The following is a 19,113-nucleotide window of genomic DNA, read 5'->3' on the forward strand; positions in this document are numbered from 1 at the left end:
ACCAGGATGTGCCCAGGAAATCTCCACATGATTCGGGGACGGAGAGAAGCCAAGAGGGCCTGGTCCTACGTGTTATCATCATCCATAAGCTACTGGCATTCCACTGTGAGATGATCTCCGACTGGGCTAGGTGTGGAGGCGGACACTAAACACACATATCCATGTATGAACTGTCTGTGTGAACACAGATTTTCAGCGTATCAGGAATGAATCCAAACAGACAACTGGGACACACACAGCCCATGGCAAAGAACTGGAATAAGTGTGTGTGAGAGAGATGTGGAGAGACACAAAAAGGCTCAATAGACAATGAGAAAGAGAGAGGCAGAGACAAAGAGAGAGAGAGAGAGAGAGAGAGAGAGAGAGAGAGAGAGAGAGAGAGAGAGAGAGAGAGAGAGAGAGAGAGAGAGAGAGAGAGAGAGAGAGAGAGAGAGAGAGAGAGAGAGAGAGAGAGAGAGAGAGAGAGAAAGTGAGAGAGAAAGTGAGAGAGAAAGTGAGAGAGAAAGTGAGAGAGAAAGTGAGAGAGAAAGTGAGAGAGAATGAGTGACAGTGACAGAGCAGTGTCCCTCCACTCTGTGACAGAGATTGGCATGCTGTCAGGGGGAGATGTGCTGCACAAATGAATAGGAGTTTATGACTCGAGGGCTCCTCTCAATAGAAGTGTGTCACAGTGAACACCGAGACAACCACTGCAATCCATATACAACATGATAGAAAGAACCAATCCAATTTACTTTCTGAGAACCATATCGACTTGAGCAGGCTGCTCTAAATAAGACTGGGAGGAATGAGAACCATCTCCTCTTGGTCATACACACATTAGTCACCAGGAGAACACTCTGTTAAACCTCACAAGTTGAGTTTACAATTTTTTTTGATGAAATGACCAGCCCAGAGCCATTTTAATTGAAGGATTGATCCTGTTCTTCAACTCAAACAGCCTGAGTAATTAATGTCATCATCTGCTAATTTTGCACACTACAAAGCTATGTTCAGCCTCTACCACCTTTTTGTAAGATGTTATATATTGTACTTCTGTTTCTATTCATCCTATATGATCAAATGTATTCATCCTGTAGGTTCAAGACTGTATCAGATATCTGAACATTTCTGCTACAGCAGTGAATATTCTCTGGTGTCCACCATTCACAAATCCCTACCATAACTGTCAGTTCCATGTTCCACTGATGAATGAGCCTAATCCCAACTCTGCTGAACCTTGAGAGAGGATCCCACAGTACCATCTGATGGAAGCCGAGGCATCAGAGTAAAACTGGAACAGTGAACCTCACATCCTGGGTGCCAGGGGGCTCATTAATTCAATACTACGTACGTCAGCCTATATGTCTATCTTTCCCCCTCGCTGTTCCAGTCAGCCAACCAGCCAGCCAGCCAGCCAGCCTTGCCCCCCACCCCCACCCTCAGCTGACCTCAGCCCAGCTCTGCTGCCAATGGCGATAAGAAGGATGGAGCAGTTGACTGAAATAGCTGTAGACGATCAAAGCAGGACCCTGGGAGGGAGGGAGGGAGGGAGGGAGGGAGGGAGGGAGGGAGGGAGGGAGGGAGGGAAATGCTGAAGAGCTAGAGGCATGCACGCACACCCAGATGCACACAAGCACGCACGCACACACACACATAAACACACGTAAACACCAACGTTTAATATCTCAGAGGATAAGACAGCTACGTGCCATAACTAGTCACACATCAAGTCCCTGTCTGTTCCAATATAAATATAATCTTAAGAACTACATTAACATGCAACCCTGTCTCCCACATAGGAAGGGAACTATGTCACTGGGAACTCATTCCACCAAGTTCTGTGAGCGACATTTTATAACCAGTCTCAAAAACAATATTAGCATAGAACCCATTAAGCCATCATGCAGACCACAAATGATCCATCCAACACGCCACTGGTGCCTCCTCATTCGCGTGGCTGACTGGTTGAAGCGAAGTAGGAGATACAGCCCGAGGAGAGAAGGAGATACAGGTGAAGAGAGGAGACACAGGCGAGGACAGAAGGAGATACAGGTGAGGAGAGAAGGAGACACAGGCGAGGACAGAAGGAGATACAGGTGAGGAGAGAAGGAGACACAGGCGAGGACAGAAGGAGATACAGGCGAGGTTGAATGACAGGGAGATGCAGGGCGGGACAGCCAAGGTGCAGCAGGGCCTACTAATGAGAGCCTGCTGTTACATTTTACATTACAATTGATTAATTAAGCAGGCGCTTTTATCTAGAGCGACATATAAAATGTGCATATAGAAAATAGAGCAAAGGATCATCTATGCATCGCTGTGCATAGATCTAACGGTATTTTGGTGGGCAGATTTGAGGAACTGCCTGTGTTTAATAGCCACATCACAAAAGAACCACATCTTAGCTACATCTTCAGCTTTTCCCTCCCCAGGGCTGGGTCCCTGCCCAGGATTGGGTCCCTGCCCAGGACTGGGTCCCTGCCCAGGGCTGGGTCCCTCCCCAAGGCTGGGTCCCTCCCCAGGGCTGGGTCCCTGCCCAGGGCTGGGTCCCTGCCCAGGGCTGGGTCCCTGCCCAGGACTAGGTCCCTGCCCTGAGCTGGGTCTCTCCAGGGCTGGGTCCCTCCCCAGGGCTGGGTGTCTCTCCAGGGCTGGGTGTCTCTCCAGGGCTGTGTCTCTCCCCAGGGCTGGGTCACTGCTCTCAGAGGCAGGGAAGAAGGTGGATAGCCTACTGTACAGGGCTGGCACACGCAGCACGGTAGCCTATGTGTATCATTTCCTCCTGGATAATTAGAGGCTGAGCGGATAGCTCGCACAATAAAGCTTTCTTACCGCCAGAGAGGAGAGGAAATAATTAGTGTGAACCGGCACGCATCCTCTCCCCATTAATGGATTTACATTAACAGACCTGAGAGTCTACTGTCAAAGTCAGGCGTCAGCAGCCAAACATGAAGAGGTGGGATGCCGCAGAAAATGCATTATAAGCTGATAGGTTTTCAGATGCAGAGTACCCAGATAGCCCAGGCAATAACTCTACAGGACAAGTTCCCATGTTAATACAAGAAGCTCCTATATGGTTTAGTAACTGCTTTGTGGGTCAAAAACCACCTAAGAGAGAGTCTTACCTTTCTCGAGTTTCCGTCGTAGCCTGCATGCACCAATCTCTTCCCGTGTGTGTTCATGTGCTGTAAATAGATCTATGTGTGTGTGAATAGTGTGTGAGAGAAATAAAGTTGAGTTCTCATATCCCCAGTGGACGTGTATTCCTCGGCATGTTTGGTGCAACTGAGTGACAGTGGGAGAGAGAGAGACTGTTTCACACACACTCAAACGCAAACCTCCCCTTCCCTCCTCCCCCCAGCCCTACCCTGACCCTCCCTCTCTCTACCAGGCCTCTCACAGTGGGATTAAAACAACCTTTTGTCTCTCTACAATGGGGGTTAAACATTTCCTGGTATCAAATGAGCGCAGAATCCACAGAGTTCCAGTCGGAGTTTGTATCGATTTTTCACAACCTTTTACGCCAATGGATCCCTGAACATTCCTCAACAAGCACCTGTCCTGTGGCACGTCACAAGTACATGCCAGACACTGTGCAACAATAACACGGCTTGATCTTCACGATTGATCAAGTTGTGCAAGCAAACAAGATTGGCATTTAAAGTGATACTCCATCAGCATTGTGAGAGATAGCTGATGGCTCCTAATGCAATTGAATGAATCCCTTTCCTGCAGTTATCAAAGGGTGGAGATTGGAAGGCACCTGGATAACAGATTAAAAGAAAAATGCCTTGGGGCAAAAACTAAGAACCTCCTTCCCTATCCTGAGAAAATGGTTTCCTACACTCAGCAGATGTCCATTGCAATCCAATCTAGCTGACTTGGAGATGTGGACATTTGTTTATTGCCCACTCCTCAACACCGGTATTATTGCAGCCATTTAAAAGAGTAGATTTGAAAAAGCCTTTTGACATCCGTTAGCTATGGTTGCAGCGGATAACAATGGCTAGTCCCTTTCCCTTTGAAAGAGTCACTATTCTCTGTCCCCAGCCCAGAATAATACTCCTCTTGCCACAAAAGCAGAGAAAACGTAACATAATCTCCCTCAAAGCACATTGTGAATCAGTCGGGACAATGATTAACCCTCCTCAGAACAACTAACGTGTAAAATACATTGTTTTTACTTGTTTTGGTTGTAGTTCTTCAGTTCAAATATATATTTTCTAACAAAACATAATCATCCAGTATCAATCAATATGACATGACCATTGATTTTGACTTCATCAATGACATGTTACATAGAATAACATTTCATGGCAGTTCCCATGGAACCATTAGCCAACAGCACCACTTCACTGGTGGCCATGAGAAATGAAACCAAGGTTTGGGAATGTAAAGGTCTTCTACCATGTCAGTGAAGTAACCTTGCAGCAGTGTGGATGTGAGACTGGATGAATTACAGTTCACCCACTAGGCTCTCACAGCCACTCTCATCACCGCATGGAAGCCCATTAGTTAGAAATGTATCATAAATAAAAGCCTTCAGTCTTGTGGACGTCTTTCAGGAATATGATTGATAGTAGTGAGGTATGGATTATACTTGTATGGAATGAATCAAGGGGCCATATTTCATTGAGCAGGCAGCCTGATTGACCAAGTCTAATGGACATTATTTCTGCACACTGACTCTGTTGAGCAGAGACACTGGGCGATGTCGAGGGACCATTGGCTCCTCAGACTCACACTGAGCCAGGACGGGCACTCTCCCTGGGCTTTGTCACTCCCCGAGCAGAAGAACCATATTTCAATGGCAACTGCATACTTCAATGGCAACTTTTAACAGAACAAGCAAGCTAAGCCCCTAACTGAAATGGAACGCTCTGTGTGCCTTTCTGTGTGTTTGTGTGTGTGCATGTCTGTCTGTCTGTGTGAGTGTGTATGTGTGTGTGCATGTCTGTCGGTCGGTGTGAGTTTGTGTACCCCTCTGTGTGTGGGTGTGTGTGTGTATCAAGAGGACTCCTTTGGGGTTGCCTATTCACACTGGTGAATAGGAGTGAAATATGATTGGCTGAGCCAGAGAATGAGGGGCTGGGTTCTCTAAAGGACACTGGAGGTGCAGGGGTGGGGGTACTTGTGAAATACTTCAGTGTTGTCAATGAGGGGTGAAAGACGAGTAAGGAATGATTGAAGGTCCTATGTTTACCCGCTGCAGATGGATTAGCATCTAAAACCAAACTTTTCTAAGGTTGTTTGGTTGTTTGTTCACGTTGAGCAAACAATGTAATATCCACATAATGAGAAACGGCTGACCGAGTCATTCATCTCAGATTGGTGGTCTGAAGCGGTGTTTCTATTAACTAACAAACTGTGAACAATGAGGCAATCTCTCAGAGCGCACACAATCTCAATATGTGTGTGTGTACGTGTGTTAGTCTGCATGTGTGTTTTTATGTGTGCGTGTATGTGTGTGTGTGTGTGCAGGTGTGTGTGTGTGTGTGTGCGTGTGTGTGTGTGTAGCCCAGAACTTGTAACCTCCTGCCCCTATTTCAGGTCTCTCCTAAACACCTCTATAAATCAAATTATTGTTAACTCCAGTTTAAGATCTGAGGAGCATAATATCAGAGAGGTTGGTGTGATGGCTAATTTCAGGAATGTCAGAAGCTACTATCAACACACAGCTAACTTACTAACAATTATTCCTGATCTTATCGGCTTTTACTAACAGTGTTTCCTGATCTTAGGAATGTCACATTGGAGAGCACTGATACAGGCCTCTGAGTCAGCCTTGGGACAATGGCAGAAACAATGGCACTGAGTTCTTAAGGGAATTTACATGAATTACAGCAAAAAGTCCATAGGGACGGTAGGGATGGCCACGACCCCTCCTCGCTTTTTAAATCTAAACAAGCCCTCGGTCCCGCCTCCACCACACACAGCCACACACACATAAAAACACACGTGGACACACACACATAAATTCATGCACACACATAGGCTACTGAATAATGGCCTGATTGGTTTCCATGGAGCTCTGAAGCTTGGTGACAGTGCTGGAGTGTTAACACGTTCAGAGACAAGAGAGAGGGATGGAGGGAGGGAGAGACAGAGGGAGCGAGGGGGGTGTGATAGAGAGAACGAGAGAAAAGAGAGAGAGGGCAGTGAAATACAAAGAACATGTAGAGCTTTTGAATGGGAGAGATTTACCACCCACAGCCTGCAGACCTTCACCGAGGTTAAGGGCCTGTATTGTCCTGTATCGTATTTCTCTGTGACTCAAAGAAGCTAGTTAACAAGAACTCAATCAGGAACTGGAGATCTCCTAACCACGGGGCTTTGCAACACCTTACAATTCGTTTTTAATCTTTCTTTCCATTTTCCACTCTCAGGACTGAGATAGCAGCTCATACATTTACATTTTACATTTATTCATTTAGCAGACGCTTTTATCCAAAGCGACTTCCAAGAGAGAGCTTTACAAAGTGCATAGGTCACTGATAACAACAAGATATCCCCAAAAACATTGCGGGTAGCCAAAACATGAAACACATATTGTGAACAACCAAAATAAGTGACAAAGGGAAGAACCACAAGAGCATGTAGTTAAACAAGTTACAATTAAACAACATGAATCGCTATAAGTGCAAGTGTACCTGTAGAAAAGCAAGCAACAGTAAAAAATATTTCAACAATTTAAATCAGTTACCACTAACCAACAAGATCAGCAAGGCTCTAAGCAAGAGTCGTTGCGATCCTTGAGGAAACTAACATGGGGTCCAGCAAACCATTTCTAAGTACCGTTGTACTCCCGGAACAAGTGTGTCTTGAGCCTTTTCTTGAAGGTGGGGAGACATTCTCTGATGTGTCTCTGATGGATGTGGGGAGTTGGTTCCACCACTGGGGGGCCAGACAGGAGAAGAGCTTGTGTTGGGACCGGGCGGTCTTGAGCGGTGGGACCACCAGGCGGTTGTCTGAAGAAGACCGTAGGTGACGGGTGGGGGTGTAAGGCTGCAGGAGAGACTTGATGTAGTCGGGTGCAGTCCCGTTCACTGCTCGGAAGGTCAGTACCAGGGTCTTGAAACTGATGCGGGCTGTGATGGGTAGCCAGTGGAGGGAGATGAGGAGCGGGGTAACATGGGAGCGTCTGGGTAGATTGTAGACCAGGCGGGCCGCCGTGTTCTGAATCCTCTGGAGAAGGCGGGTTGCGCATGCTGGGAGACCGGGGAGCAGCGAGTTGCAGCAGTCCAACTTGGAGAGGACAAGTGCTTGGACTAGCAGCTGGGTGGAATGCTCAGACAGGTATCTCCTGATCTTCCGGATGTTGTAGAGGATGAATCTACACGACCGGGAGACCGCAGCAATGTGGGCTGTGAGGGAGAGCTCGTCATCCATGGTAACCCCAAGGTTCCTGGCAGAGGATGAAGGGGTCACCGTCGCAGATCCCAGGGGGGTGATTGAGAGATCGTGGGAGATGGAGGGTTTGGCCGGGATGATGAGGAGTTTTGGCGAGGTTCAGCTGGAGGTGGTGCTCGGTCATCCAGGCAAAGATGTCTGTGAAGCAGGCCTCAATCCTAGCTGAGATCCCCGGATCGGTCGGGGGGAACGACAGGTACAGCTGCGTGTCGTCAGCATAGCAGTGGTAGGAGAAGCCATGGGAGGTGATGATTGGTCCAAGTGAGGTGGTGTACAGAGAGAATAGGAGGGGTCCAAGGACGATAAAATCTATATCACAGGAAAAACAACCTAATTGCTTTCTCGCTCATCCAGAACAGGGAACAAGCTATCTTGGTTAACAAACAATGCACAGCTGAATAACCATTTATAAGGTATTAAGCAGTTCCTCCTCTCCAGAAATGAATGACTGGCCCACAATGCACCTACAGTACGTGGCCGTATGGCCACTATTCATATGATAATGAAATGAGGGGACAAATAACCCAGTCTATCTGGCCTGTGGATGGTATCTCTGGTTCACCTCAGCTTCAGAGAGAAAGCAGCTGAAGACACACAGGGGATGTGGAAGAGTTCCAAGTGATTTCAGCGGTGCCACGCAGAGCAGAGATCTAGCTGAGCACGTCCCCCTATATACGCTCCACACTGTCACTGTAAGACCATCATCCACGGTCCGGTGAGCACAAGCACACCCACACACCACACACACATACGTGCAAACACACATGCTGAGCATGCACACACACAAAGAGGCATACACAAGTGCATCTGTGTGTGTGTGTGTGTGTGTTGTGTGTGTGCAGTGTACGAGAATGTGCTTCTTCCCAGGCTTCCCTGTAGAACCAATTTTCATTTACTAGCTTTGTGCAATCGATACAGCCAGGGAAGCATCACCCAGACTGTTAATTATCCCTGACAGGACAACACTCTACTGCTGCACTACAACATGAGCAACTAACACCAAAACCTATCACCTCACCTCCAACTACTACCAACACCTGTCACCTCACCTCCAACTACTACCAACACCTGTCACCTCACCTCCAACTACTACCAACACCTGTCACCTCACCTCCAACTACTACCAACACCTGTCACCTCACCTCCAACTACTACCAACACCTATAACTTCACCTCCAACACCTATCACCTCACCTCCAACTACTACCAACACCCATCACTTTACCTCCAACTAACACTAACCACATTTACATTTAGTAATTTAGCAGACGCTCTTAACCAGAGCGACTTACAGTAAGTACAGGGACATTCCCCCCGAGGCAAGTAGGGTGAAGTGCCTTGCCCAAGGACACAACATCATTTTGCACGGCCGGTAATCGAACAGGCAACCTTCAGATTACTAGCCCGATTCCCTAACCGCTCAGCCACCTGACTCACCTCCCAAACATGGTGGAAGGAGCCCCAGAGACACACGGGTTAGAGCCTCACACATAATAATGAACCAACAATGATTCTAATTCATATTTTACAGGCTAATTGGCTAAGCGGCTAATGAGCAGCCGCGCTAACAGCAGAAGGACAGCAAGGCGGCTCGGTGTGTGTTTTTAGATACAATCAGGTGGCCATCTTGAATTGTTTGTTTGTGACAGCAGGAGAGGAATGAGTTCTCTCCTCCTCCCTCCTTCTTCTTCACCCACGCTGGGAGTCCAGCTCTCTCACCACCTGTCTCCACACCGCACTCCCCAAGCCGTCAGGGGCACACACACACACTTCACTCAGAAACTTCCACACACACATACATTTCACTCAACAACACTCAATCACACGTTTCAAACACACACACTCCCCTCTCTCACTGTGTGCAGAGTTTTACAAGAGGAACACATTCAAAGGGCAATACCTGAGTAACCTTGGCAACTGAGCATGGCTATTCATAACTGCATTGCTGGAATCCCCAGAAGGAGTTCTTCTGTGCTCTGATACAAAACCTGAAAAATGACCTAAAAACGTATTCAGTGTACTAATAAGCATGGAAAAGAGGGAACCTAGACAGGTCAAGTATTTTTATCCTGAGGCCTCAGCCAGATAATGAGTGAGTTCCAGTACTTACTCCAAAAAAGTCTCTTCAGACGCAAATGTACCATATTAACAGTTTCTCTGGTTCCCAAGCTCACATGAGACACATAGAGATAATAGGGTTTCATTACAGAGGTGCATATCAATATAATGATTCACTGTATAAGCTCAAAAACAAAAAGCATAAGAGCAGAGTGCAGTGAGCGATAAAGAGGGATAACGAGAGAGAGAAAATAGGGATAGCTAGATCTGTAAGAGAGGTGAGAGTGAAGGGAGATATGCCAACGGTGTGTGCAAATGAGACTGTAGTGTGGGTAAGGTGGAAAGCTGGGCTGGGATAGTGTATATATCTGTGTGTGTATGTGTGCGCGTGTATCTGTATGCTTGCTGTGTGCGTGTATCTGTATGCTTGCTGTGTGAGCCCTGGGGAGATGAGGGTGTGTGTGTGTAAAGGTGGTCCGGCTCTCAGCCTCTCTCTGACCCAGTGGAGGGAGACCAGTCCGGAGCAGATGGGGGGTACAGACAGCCCTCTGAGGATCCTTCCAGACACCTCTCCTCTCCCCTCCGTTCTCCTCCCCTCCCCTCCTCTCCTCTCCTCTCCGCTCTTCTCTCCTCTCATTCTTTCTCTCATCCATGCTCTGGGCTCCCTGATCCACGTGACAGCACAGGGAGAATAGGATGATATCATCCAGGGGGTTCCAGTAGAGTGTAACCCATCCAAAAGAACAGACACTAGACTAGAGAGAGAGAGAGAGAGCGTGTCATCCCAGCCTGGCACATAGGCTAAAGGATTCACTACATAAAAACTTGGCAGACCACAAAACTGTGGAGCATAGAGACAGAAAGAAAGAAAGAAAGAAAGGGAAAGAGAGAGTGTGTGTGTGTGTGTGTGTGTGTGTGTATTTTCATCCCATCCCAGACAGGTAGCACATGCAGTATCTATTTGAGTAAAGGCAGTGCGTGTGGGTGGTAAAGCAGAACATGCTGTCATGCTGTCCCCATGACAAGCTCTGTGTCCAAGCTCTGTGTCCTTTAATTACAATGTCCTTCCTTCTCCCAGAACTCCCCTCTCATGACACACAAGCACGCACACGCACGCACACACGCACGCACACACCCTGACACCTGTCCACAAGGCAGATTAGATGTACACTGCATCAATAATTTACACACACACACACACACACTACCCTAGATGGACAGGTTCTCTTTGAGTAACCAATAGCATTACAAGATGTCGACTGTGGCTCCAGCCCATAGAAACACAGATATCTAGAGACCTGGCTGCACAGTACAGGGAGACCTACATATTGAGGCTAATGTGTTTTTTGATGATGCCTCCTGTGTGCTCACAACACAAATGGCAAACGGCAGCTCCCTTACCGCAAGCCCGGTGTGATAACAATGGTGTGGTAGAGAATAGGTGTGTGTGGGGGGGGGGCAATGAGTCAAAGAGCTGGACTATTCTTAGCAACACCTGAATGTCGCTCGGCACTAACGCGAGGATCCATCATGGTTCCCGCCTCAGACGTCTCTACTAGCAGCACACGAGGCCTGTTTAGCGGGAGCTTTCATCTCTCTGCCTTTGTTGTAGATGAGACAGCATTTCAGCTGTCCTCATTTACAGCAGAAGAGTAAAACACGTACATACGCGCACACACACACACACAAACACAAACACACTCGGAACAGAATGCAAATGCTTTGTGTTGCTATTTCCGAATCAGTCATTCATTACCATATTACGCCTGGATGATGAGATGTGCCTCAGCTGTCGAGAGAAAGCATTCTAGTTGTATTTCATTTAGACTGATTGAAAAAAACGTAACTCTAATGTAGTATCCATCCAATCTCTATCGAGTGAGATGACTGGGATGCATTATCTAACCGAATAGGCTTATAGAGGGACAAGCTATGTCCCAATAAACTATAAATGGTCATTAAATTGAGCTCAGGGCTGTAGTGATTTTCGATGTTCACCCTAACCTTGTCAGCTAGCATTACCATATGTATTTTGCAGTGAAAAGCCATTGATATTGATCAAGCTCCGCAGTAGCACTTTAAGCTAACCCTTACCGGGAAATACTTGCAGTGGAATCCTTTAAAACACCAGAATGGCCCCTGTGTTGGTGTTGTTGTGTGTTAATGCACTCACACTGATACCAGCTACCATTAGCCTGGTATTTTCACACAGAACACAAAAAGAAACATCTCTACCGTGTGGTGGGAGCTTGAATATTGTACGTTGAATAATGAGTACATTTCAGCTATATGTCAGACACAGGGGGGCTGGAATTTTGAGCAGTTTATAACAACAGAGCTTTTTTTCTCAAAATCTGCATAATTATTGAGGTTAATTCAACAAAAAACCCTTGCTTGCATGCCATTGTCTTTGACTACACCCGCCACTGCTTGGCGAATTAATTAATCACAAAGCAAGCAGACAGATGAGCAGTGAAGATGTCTTCACAGAGACCAGCCACTTGAAAAAAGGAGAGAGGAGAAAAATGAGGAGGAGAAGGAGGAGAAGGAAGAGGAGGAGGAGAGGAGGGAGGATAGTAATAAGGTGGAAGAAAAGGACATTGAACAAAAGAACAGAAGACAAACAGTATCTATTTGTATGCAGTCAGGCCTTGAGACCTCAGTGATACTATTTCCCTGGCATCTGTGCTACATGCTCACTGATCCAAAACCTGCAGGGAGCCGAGCAGCTTCACGTCTCCCTGACTGACCCTTCCCTTCATTAATAAAACCCGCAGCAATGCAGTCTGAGACCAGCCCTGCTAACCATGCTAACAATACACCACACACATTTTAACATTGTACTCATTTACCAGACGCTTTAATCAAAAGCGGTGTTCAAACAGTGCATAAAAAGTACAGCAGAAGAGGAAGTATCAGAAGTGCATGGTTCTAATAGTTTTTCGTTGGTCAGTGAAGAACTGCACCAGAACCTACCTAAGAACAACCTTCTCTTTACCCAGCAGTCTAAGCGAGATGTTGGCAGCTAGGAGGAATGTATTGTGTAAGATCCTCTGTTTGTGGTAATGACAAACAGCTGCAGGGATGGCCGTAATCACATTCTGCCACAGAGTATTGGTTTAAACACCTACAGTTATTGCATTGAGAGAATGAACCCAAACAGATGCTATTTCACTGCCGGCACACAAATACAATCAGATGAGTTAACATGTTTAAACATGGGCGTCCTTTGAGTACTAATGTTCAAAGCAGGACAAACATCTCCTGGTCCCTGGCATGACATATATGTGCCCTTGACATGATTAAGGCCTTGGATGTCATGTGAAGGGCAGGTGGTGGTGAAGTGGGAGGGTCTGGGCTGGACTCGGTGGTCCTCTTGTCCAGATGAATTAGCCGCCTGAGTGGGGACTGGAACCTGAGAGCCCCCCCCTGTCTCCAGCCTGTCCTTGGAGGCCCTTGTTGGGTCTGGAGAGGGGGTTATGGTGGTTACATTCTGCTCTGACCCAGACCAACTTGCCTGTCCAGGCTTAATACTAGCCTCTCAAGGTCCTCTCCACCTCTCTGCTTGAGTAGTCAATTAGGCTGTAAGAGCCCTGACAACAGACGCCAGGACTTTAGCCTGCCGGTAAGTCCAGGAGTGTTGTTGGTTGACTTGGTCACTTGATTTTTGAGGGGGGGGATTGGGAAGGAGCAACATAGCAAGCCCTTAAGGCAGACAAACCTCAAACAAGGAAGCCTGTTGAAGCCACACAATAAACACAAGAGAGAGCAGGTACTAGTCACACAAAGAAAAGTAATCATTTAACTGGAAGGTTTTTGTGCTGCTCTCTTAGTTGTTGTTTTCATGTCGTTTGAGCACTTTTCTGCCGTGGGTTTGTTGACTCTCGGAACCAGAGACGTTGTGTCTCCCGGGAGCACCTGCCATGTTTGGATCAAACTGGAGGAACCAAGGAGCAAACGATCATGAGAGAAAGATCCCCGCCTTACAAACTCTGCTTGTTTTAGATTTAATGTGCTCATTTGAGATGATAGGGAGTTTCACCTCAGCTAGCAGTATTTATTTTTTAAGACAAAAAGCTGAAATCTGAAATTTCCTCCTACTTATCTGGTGCTCTTGTAAGTGCTGACAGGTCCATTCTCTGCCATGGTAATCTCTGTATTCTTCTAAAAAGAAATGCCCTGCCCTTATAAGAATGGCCTGGATCAGCACTTTACATTGCATTTCCTCTAACCATGAAGTAATCACAATACCAGTGTGAGCTGTCCGGCTCCTCTTTCAGCCAGTACACTCAATCTAGAGTGGCGAGAGTCAAAAAGCCCCACACAGTGCTCGGCATCCCGACCTGGTGTGCCTTTCACATGGTAAACAGTTTCAGATTGGGCCCTGTATTGTGCAGCTATAATACAGCATCTGCTTTATGGCATGGAAAAAATGCATTGTCCCCAGGGGCAGTGAAAGAGCTATTGAGGGACTGCCGGGGACTCCTCTGGAGCAGAGTGGCTTTGACCGTGACACAGGCAGGTGGGTGGTGGTCAAACAGCACAAGTGAAAGCCTGCGAGCTAACGCTTGGACTGGGGCTACCAGGCCAGACAATGATGGCAGGCTGGACAAATGGAGAAAGGCTATCTTTGAACTTCACCCTAGTGAGGGAATAGAAAAATTGTACTCATAGTCACAGGTGGATTAAGATATAAAGTTTTGTTTTGAAAGAGGTTTGCTCATCAGAAGCTGGGGGATAAAAGGTTTCCAGTCAGAGTAAGAGTAGAGTTTCGGAGTTGTGGAGTTTGTGTCAAATTGCTGCAGTGTGCTTTGGAGGAAGGCCAGGTAGGAAGGAGACACTTCTCTGCAGAAAAGAGAGAGAGCAATGGGAGAGAGGCAGTGAGAATGAGAGAGAGGGCAGGAAAGAGAGAGAGAGAGAGGGTGGGAAAAAGAGAGGGGATGGGAAAGAGAGAAAAAGAAAGGGGATGGGAAAGAGAGATACCAATCTTTCCAGATATCCCTCAGCCCTTTACCTCTCTATTAAACATTTAGAGCGACAGGCCTTGCACTCTGCGACAGTGGGGAGCAGAGAGGTTTCAGGGGTGTGTGTGTGTGTGTGGAGAGAGAGAGAGAGAGAGAGAGAGAGAGAGAGAGAGAGAGAGAGAGAGAGAGAGAGAGAGAGAGAGAGAGAGGAAGGGGAAGTGACAGAGAGTCTGGGTGTTGAGCATAGGGTTCTGCAGTGGGCCTCAGGGGGGCTGAGAGCCTAGAGAACTCTGGGAGACAGAGGCTCATTACTGTGGGGACTGGAAGGTAACTTTTCAATGTCAGAGAAGCGGTTATGTCACATGATGCTCTGATCTCACGGCACAAAACTTCCATACTCTACCCTTGGTGACTATCGCCCCCACTGCAGATGGACGGTTTGGAAGATTTCACCTGATTTCTAATTACTTTCAGTGGTTCTTTACATCTAGCCAGGGATAGGATAGAGCTGGTTAATGGGTAGGCTGAACGCTATCATGGTGGAAGCCACTTAAGCACGACTCTTGTTTACTCGCTAAGTCATCCTCTGAGTGATTATACTAATTATAGAGATCTGTTGGTCCTCATCAGTGGACAGATGGTAGTCAGAGCTTTTACTGTCTGCGTTCAGCCCTGACTCAGGATCTACAAGCCTGTTAAGGATTCATTTCTAAGACTAAAACTGATATGGGAAAGTTGAAGTGCAAATAGACACTAGCCAATTGAATAGTTGCATTCTATTATCAAGCACCAACACTACCTTCACAAAGTGTCACAATAACAAAAACTGGTTTGGATTCAGAAAGGCACAACATGCGGGAGTGAGACTTGCTGTGGTGCACTGTTATGTAAAAGAGTCACTTTTTTGACAGTTGAGCCATGTCTGATGAGGAATAGTGAATGTCATGTCAATCAAAGTGAAGGGCTATGACCGGTTGTTGTCCAGGATGGTTAAGCTCTATGGACTAGACACTCTATTATGCTTCAAGACTCTAAACAATATGAGTCAAAGGCAGAGAAAGGGATTGTGCTATAGATATGGTGGGCTGGAAAGAATTTCCATCACATTGGTTGGTTAGATCGATTCAGGCCTTTATTTAGCCTCGCCTACTTCTTTCTTTTAGACTATCATTTGGAATGCGGTAATTCACTCTTGCTGTCTTGGACAAACTCCTGTGACTACTGCCAAAGCTCTGTCTCTAGCAGGAAATTCACATTCCGTTTAAAATGTCTTGTGACTAAACCATAAAGAAATGATAAGAAAACTCAGAGGTAGTTCTTAAAAAGAACGACTGAGAAAAAAACATCCTTATTTTTGCTGCGTTTGACACCATGGCATGAACAAAACAACTTGGGAACAAAAGCTATCCCCATGAGAAAACAAGAATGCGAGCAACCCACTGCAAATCTTAATTATGATATTGTAAGAACAGAAAGCCATTGTGTGAGTAAAAGTTACCCACACCAGTATAAAGGTAGTAGACTATGAGAGAACTGCTTTCCTAGCTATAGGTCGGGGGGGGGGGGGGGGGGGCATGGAGACAGGGAAGGGAGGGGACATTTGGGTGGGAAAATTTGCCTGAGGCCTCCAACAGGTGCATTGTCTCCACCATCAAAGAAAGAGCCATGTTTCAGTCTAGATGATGCGCCCTGGTGAGAAGGACAGCAAGCTCCGGTCACTACCTCTTCGTTCTCTTTCTGACCCCCTCCCTGACCCTTGTCTCATCCATTTATGTCCAACCAAACCCAACCTTCTTTAAACGTCTTTAGACATGAGGCCTTTACCTGAGCAATAGAGCTTTCCTGATTGGGAGAAGCCTATTTAGATGGACTCTAATGACCACAGTAAACAAGTACTTTCCTTCCGTGCACTTTAACACATTGAAGGGAAAAAGTCAATAATGTTTTACGGGCATGGCAGCCTCATAAACGTGTTAAGAAGGGGGAAGGACCACACGCTGGGTTTTATTTACACTCACTACCACATCTAAGGAAACTGGATTTGGAAGTGTGTAAACTCCTACAGAAACACTCTGCTATCTCCACTGGGTGTCTAAGCAACGCTTAAAACGTCCACATCAAAGTGTGTGGATGTTTCAGATACGGCAAACAGACTTGGGAAATGTAAGTAATTCAGTTTAGAATTATCTTTTACAAATGCTAATGCTGGTTTTATAAACAATCGTGAATTGTGTTGTATTATGATGTTATTGTTGTACTGCAGTTGAGATATTATTATTATATTGTTTACTGGGCCTGGGAGCTGTGATGTGGTTACTTTGCACTGTGCCAGATAAATATAGACCGTTCCTTACCTCTGACCACCAACACTGTAAGAACCATGCACTTCCAATCCTTGATTTTCTGCTGTACTTTCTGCTTTGCTTTGGATAAAGAAACATGAATAACCACCCCCGATAAAACAGAGACGAGAAGTTTACTTTCAGACTCACACCTGAGAAGGCCAGCAGCTCCATGTTGATGGGTAGGATCCGCCTGCTCCATGGCCCCCGGCCATGCTGTTTCTGGGGGTGAACAGCATAGGCCTGTGGGGTGGAGGAGTGGGAGTCGTGGTTGTTGTGTATCTGTCTGCACTGCCGTCAGATTAAAGGAGTGTAGTTATCGCTCTCTCCCAGTGCTGGGCTGGGGTAATCCAGAGGAGTCTGACTCGGGGTGCTGAACGCTTAATTCGATTTTTTTTTTTTTACATTGGGGAATAGCATGGAAAATCCAATCAGCGTATACCCCATGTAGTTAGTAGCATCCTAGTTTGCCTGGTGACTAGAAATGGATGTATAACTCAAATGGAGGTATTATGTGAAAAGCTTCAACATAAATTTGAATTAATTAAAGTGTGAATCAGAGTAGCAGCAAGCGTGTGTGTCTACTTCCTTAGATAGGCCTTAGATCTTAACAGCCACGGTTTGGAAGGTCTAATCCATGTACAGTATCACACCGTAGTGTCCATGTAACCACATCTGATACTTGAGAGCTCTGCGTCCCCAGAGCAGCTGATAAGATAAGCAGTGTTTCAGGTACAGAACAAAACACTATCTCCTGTGCCTACAGGAGGGTGTGTGCCCCATCCCTGTTATAGACAGAAGAAAAGAGGTCAGGCGCTCAGTAAGAAAACACAGTGGCTCTTCTCCATGGGACGGATCAAGGATGGCAAATATTGTCAGAACTGAGGCAGGGTGGGAAGTGGAGGTTTAACCGGAATGCTGTAGGGAAGATCAGTAATGAATATTGTGCTGCAGAGAGAGACACCGGAGGGCTATCATATGGCTCTCTGTCAGCTGCTCAAGACAGCGTCAACGTTCCTGGTGAAGATAAAAAGAAGCATCCCTTTAGTCTGCCAACCAGAGCAGCTGTTAGATATGGAGAGATAGAGGGCAGGTAAAGGAGAGAGAGAAAGAGAGAGTGAGAGAGAGAGAAAGAGAGAGAGAGAGAGAGAGAGAGAGAGAGAGAGAGAGAGAGAGAGAGAGAGAGAGAGAGAGAGAGAGAGAGAGAGAGAGAGAGGAGGAGAGAGAAATGAGAAAGTAATCTGCTAATCTGGTAAAGCTCAGCTAAAAACTCTAAAACTAACAGGTTTTATAATTCTATAAGCACACAACTATCATCCTCTGAAAAAATGGCATGGTAGATGAAAACCATAAAATCTACTAGTTTACATCTTTCCATCTTTGCCATAATACTTTAAATTAGAGTTTCCAATTAAGAGGAATTTGATCATTACTATTTTGATTATTTTTTTTGATTTAATGTTTATGACTGGAAATGAGACAGTGTATACAGTAGATATGAGAGCTCCTGTGTCTATACAGTAAGCTACTCCAAAATCTACAACAATACCAGCTATTCTCCCTCAGCGGCCTGGCACATACTGTACTGTTGAATACATCATATATTGTTATATATGATGTATATATGTATATATGATGTGTATATAGATGTTCCCGATCCTCATTATAAAGCTAAATGTCATTCGCATCAGGCAGTCCACTTCAAAACCCAGCTATAGGAATTCCCACTCAGTGACCCCTTCACCAGCGGTTAGAATCTGAAAGTGTTCTATTTTCTCTCAGAGAACTGGGGTTCTGTGGAGGCGTGCTTTCTGTCACGCAGTAACCTCCTTTGAGTAACACGTCCTCCACGGTCGTGCCGGTCAATAGGACCTCTGGTCATGTGTCATTGTGGCGAGGGGCCAGGGTGGGCCCTGAGAGGCTTCGAACCAGCCAACCTTGAAAGCAGTTCCATTAGGTCTACTTCAAGCTGCACTCTATTCAACATCAGCCATGACTCTCAATCCTAGGGTCCAGTAGAGGGGATGGCCGCAATGGGAAAGCAAGACAATGCTCAAATCTGGCTCACATGCTAATGAGTGTCATTCTATGTGGGAATTTGTTTTGATGTGAAGCACTCACTTAATAACGTAGAAAGAACCAACTAGCACAGATAAGATAACAAGGTTATTTGAAGCCTTCAGACAGACAGACAGACAGACACACAGACAAGCAGACAAACAGACAAACAGACAAACAGACAAACAGACAGACAGACAGACAGACAGACCAGACAGGCCTCATGGTGGCCTGGATGGAACTCAGGCACAGTATTTCATTGGGTTCCCAGTGCTAGCACTCTCTAAGAAGTCACAAGAGTA

The 19,113-nt window shown here is 46.3% G+C and overlaps 1 protein-coding gene across 13 annotated transcripts in view; it reads right to left on the reverse strand.

Moving 5' to 3' along the window:
- Positions 1–19,113, reverse strand: part of LOC134021046 (neuronal cell adhesion molecule-like) — a 58,497-nt gene that overhangs the window by 33,474 nt on the left and 5,910 nt on the right. Inside the window, exon 1 of one of the 13 annotated variants that reach the window (XM_062461479.1) lies at positions 3,105–3,249. The exons of the other annotated variants lie outside the window; for them this stretch is intronic. The gene's annotated coding sequence lies outside the window, so the exon portion shown is untranslated. Of the gene's footprint in view, positions 1–3,104; positions 3,250–19,113 lie in introns of those variants that run through there. 13 annotated transcript variants of the gene reach the window in all.

This window comes from Osmerus eperlanus, chromosome 5 (genome assembly GCF_963692335.1).
Source record: "Osmerus eperlanus chromosome 5, fOsmEpe2.1, whole genome shotgun sequence".
NCBI classification, from domain to species: domain Eukaryota; kingdom Metazoa; phylum Chordata; class Actinopteri; order Osmeriformes; family Osmeridae; genus Osmerus; species Osmerus eperlanus.